Genomic DNA, 4,952 nt, shown 5'->3' on the forward strand with positions numbered 1-4,952 from the left:
GACTTGGACCTATTTTAAAGCCTATTTGGAAGCCCAAGGCCAAAGGATTCGTTGCTTAGACCAAAGCCCACAAAAGAGGATAGAAGGATAAAGCAGAAGAGAGAAAATAGGCTTATGCGTCTGGGACGCATGGATCGAGCGTCCAGACGCATTGATTACGTCTGAGACGCATGAATAGTGCGTCCAGACGCATAAAACGACAATGTAGCCAATTTCTTCTCAGTTTTGGAGATGAAGTTGGACTCTGAAAGAAGTCTATTTGTATTAGGAAACAAATGACGGTTTGGAATGCTTCTAGAGCTCATTGTAACCTCTATAAATAGAGGACCTAAGTGCCTCATGTAAATTGCCAATTCACTTATACTCTTGTCTCCAGAACTTGAGGCAGAGAGAGATTAATAATAAAAGATCTGTTTTAACTAGCTGAGTCTTAATAAATTAGTCTTTATAGTCTTATGTTCTTTGACTCTTCTTTTTCTTGTTCTTCGTGTTGTTCCTTCTTTATGGAAGGCTAATCTTCTCCTTCAAGGGAGAAGATGAAGCCGGTGCTTAAGGTTTAATGATTCTTCTGGTTCATGGTGTTCTTCCATCAGGTTAGTTCTTTATGTTTCTAGTTATTAGTTCCATTGCCCAGACTAAGGGATGGAAGTATAGATTAAGGTTTTTATTTATTGCAATCGAATATCATGCTAGTTTAGGGTTTTATTTATTGCAATTGAATATTTGCTAGTGACATGCTTTTATTTATTGCAATTGAATATAATGCTAGAATAGGGTTTTATTTATTGTAATTGATTATTACACTATTATTCTCTACTTTTCTTCTAGTTGTGTAGTGTTTTAGAGTAAGAAAAGTATTCCTTGTGTTTGCCTTAGATGGTGATTCATTGAATAGCTACCCAAGCTCACATAAAAAGAAAAAAGATACTAGTAACATGAACATAGGAACAACCTTAAGTAGAGTTATTCGTTAACGATGTTTCATCCAAGAGGACATCGACACTCGCTCGATTGCCTAATTGTAGTCTACTTGTGAGAACAACCATGAAGCAAAAGGTCATTGAATCAAAAGTATTGGTGGATTCTAATCTCTTGAATTCCCTTTCTTATAAATTCTCAATAGTTTAGTTTAGTTTAATTAGTTTAGTATAGTTTAGCATTAGAATCTACAATATCTATAATCATAGTTTTTAATCCCTCAAACCCCCTTTCCAATCATGTCCTTCATATAAACATACACTTAAAAGTGGAACGATACCCTACTCATCCTTTACTTGTTGAGGGATAATTAGATTTTGATATGCTTCTGTTTTGTTCAACGACCATCATCTATCTACATCATCCCATATACCATCTCACACACAAAAAAGAGGGAAGTGTCAGCCTCAAAAGATATTGGAGATTCCATGCCCAGCATCCTTTGATAAAAGGATAGAAACTCTGAAGAAATAAGTTCAGGATCCTTCAGAAGAATGCCATTACTATTTTCAATAGACCAGATCAGGTTTCTGCCTTTCTTCTCCTTTATAGTGTTGAAGAAGTATGAGTTGCACTTGTCATTAAACATAAGCTAATCACAATCTACTTTTTGCCTTAGGTCCTGCTTGTTCCATCAGTACTAGAGTGACATAAGAGGCTCTAGCCTCTTTTTCTTTCCTATAGAGAGTAGGATCAAAAGGTGCTTGATAAAGAGAATTTTGAACAATGTACCACTCTTCCTTTGCAGCAGCAACTCTGTTAGAAAAGTTTGAAAACTTGCCTCTAGACCATCCTCTGATTGCTTTTTTGAGGAATCTCAATTTAGCATTTAGAATATATATGGGATTTCCTACCAAGTTGATAGACCAAGATTGAGCCAGAACATCTTTGAACTCAGGATGCATGAACTAGATGTTACAAAACCTAAAAGGCATGTGAACTTTTCTTGCATTGTGCCTAATGATATAAATAGGTGAATGATCTGAGATACCAGGAGGAGAGAAAATAGCTTCAGACAAGAAAGAATTAGTCCAAGCAACATTGACAAGAGCTCTATCAATCTTGGAAATTTTCCTTTTCAACCCTTCAGCATTATTATACCAAGTAAAAAGATTACCAGAAAATTTGAGATCAATAAGTCCAGATAAGGTAATGCAGTCCAGAAAACCCTTAATCTCCCTAGGGTAAACAGCTACGCAACCAACTCTTTTATGTGAAAAGAGCACGTTATTAAAATCACCAGTGACACACCAAGGTTCAGAGAAACAGGGAGATAAGCTCTTAAGGAAAGCCCATATATCTTATCTCTCTGATAAATCATTACTGGCATATATAACTGTGAGAAAAAACTTCTTTCCTTGAGCATGATTAGTAACTAAGGCATGAATTGCTTGACTGTTTTCTTGAATCTTTTCAACATGAATATAATCATGATCCCAACAAATCCAAACTCTACCATTAGGATCACTATTATAGTTATGACAGGAAGACCACTTATTGCATGCTAAGTTTTTTTATAACTTCAAAATTTTGCATTTTCACTTTTGTTTCTAAAAGACCAAATAAACAAAAATTATTTTCAATCCGAAACTTAGCTACTTCTTTAGCTTTAAAAGGATCATTTATACCTTTTACGTTCCAAAAGCCAATAGGTTTGTTCATCATGATGAAACTTTTTTGTTCTTGCTCCTAGCATACCTATTAGGATAGTGATGATCCTTCTTCTCAAGCTCATAGGTTAAAACTATAGATTCCTTTGCTTTATTCTTCTGCTTCCTTTGTTATCTTGTGGAGATAGGACTAATCACTTGAATAGGAGATAAGCTAAGAGCTTTTTATGATTCCCTAGCTTCATAGGTATGATAAGAAAAATAGTCCTTTTCACTAGCTGTTGCATCACTGTCATAGCAAGAATCATGATGCTCTTTAGCATTTAAGAAGTTATGAAGTTCTGCAGAGTTCAAATCCTGAGGTTTCATAAAACCTGAGATCTTCGTGAGGCATTAATATCGGTGAGCGATCAACTTTTTCATTAGAAATAACCATGGAGTGGTCATGAGAAGTAGAATCTTCGTGAGATTTGGCTAGTACTATATCCGAGCCTGATCCTCATGAGATGGTTGCTTTGGTTCGACAACATCTTAAAGAGACTATTGGCCAAAGGGGTTGCCAATTTATAGGAGTTGAGATCAATAACTAGCCGCCCGTGTTCTGAAAAAGGAGTCTTCAAAGAGTGAGTGTGGTTCTTCAAGAGCATTCGGTATTCATTGGAGTCATCATTATCCTCATCCTCTAGTTCCACTAGAGCACTAAAAGGATTTGAGTTTTGAGGAATACCCATAACATTTTCCTCACTAGATTTTGTAGTGATGATAGACACTGGCACATGTTCTTCCGTTGTTTGTATATTAAGAACAGAAGATGGAGGTATTGAAACTGTTGCAGAGCTATTACCTGCAATCTGCTGCTGTCATTCTTTAGATAAAGAATTTCCATATTCATCTCGAACATTGCTTGTTTGGCCTTTAAGCATATTCTTTGGAACCCATCTAGTATTCCTCTCTCTTTGATTGTTATTATACAAGTTGGCGTAAGGTGGTTTTTGAGCTTGTTTCTTCTTAGGGGCAGGCTTTGGGGCAGCATGATTCTTTAGGCATTGAGCATTAGAGTGTCCAAATGCTTTGTAGAATGAACATTTGTCAGGTATCCATTCATAGTCCAAACCAATATCAACTATATTTCCTTCACCAATTTCTACTAGGAGGTGTGAGGGAAAATTAAAATCGAGATCCACCACTACACACACTCAGGCATAATTGATTCTGGTTTGGTTTGAAGTTGCTTCATCCATACAGAGGGGTACTCTTATTAAGCTCGACACCAATTCCAGCCCATTCCTAGTCCACAGATGCATTGGTATATCTAGCCTTACCCAAATTGGAATGGCCTTGATACCATTTCTATATTTCTCCACTGTTGTAGACCAAGGACGCACCACAAAGATCCTTCCAGCAAGAAAAATCGGACCTTGATCAATATATGACTATCTATTTATCTTCATCATTAAAATATTTGAAGTAGAACAGCTCATAGTCTGCTATCATGTTGAAATCTCCTTTCAATTTCTATTGTCGTTTAACTACTTCCTTGACGAAAGGGTAAGACAATCTTTTTTCTATAAAAAAAACCCACGACATAATCTTTCCAGAACTCTATTCCTTCTTTTATTATATTTGTTGGGATGACAGCAATACCATTAGAGAAGGATGGGAATACTTTCTATAAGTTTGGTTGGAGACGAGGGTTTTTGCTCCTCATGAAGAGAGAGCTCCATGATTGAGTTGCAGAGGGGCTGATAGTAGATCTAACCTGATTTGTAACTACGACCTCTACAGAGGATAAAGGAGGTGGATCTGAGATAGTCGTCCCCTCCATTATCTACTGACTATCGAGTCATCGACGGTCATCGGCCTAAGGCCATCGGTCAGCAATTGCCTAAAGAAGCAACTTTCCCTCCAAGAACGAAAGAGAAATAAAACAGACTATTTCAGGTTAAAAAGGGGGGAAAAGACCTAACTACCCTTTAGAAAACACAATCGCTCATAAAAGCTATGAGTTGTCTTTTCATTATGCGTAAGAAGAGCTATAATGCAGTAATGTAAGGGTAATAAAATGTACATTTGGGAGTTGATCAACGACCCATCTACAATCCGACTCCCCCTCGTGACATCACCAGTTATCAACATGATCATTACCATTATTATCCATAAGCCACCTTGCACCGCAACACTTAGGCTATTACGAGCCAATTGCCATCATTACAGGGTTCCCACCATCATTACAACCCATGCCAACTCAGCTAGCCTACCTACCAACAACTACTATACACGTGATCATGCACGAACCTGTCTCTTATCTCGACCGCTTATATGTACTCACCAGTACACGTGTCACTTCTGACCTATACACCAACT

Source organism: Coptis chinensis, chromosome 1 (genome assembly GCF_015680905.1).
Source record: "Coptis chinensis isolate HL-2020 chromosome 1, ASM1568090v1, whole genome shotgun sequence".
Lineage (NCBI taxonomy): Eukaryota > Viridiplantae > Streptophyta > Magnoliopsida > Ranunculales > Ranunculaceae > Coptis > Coptis chinensis.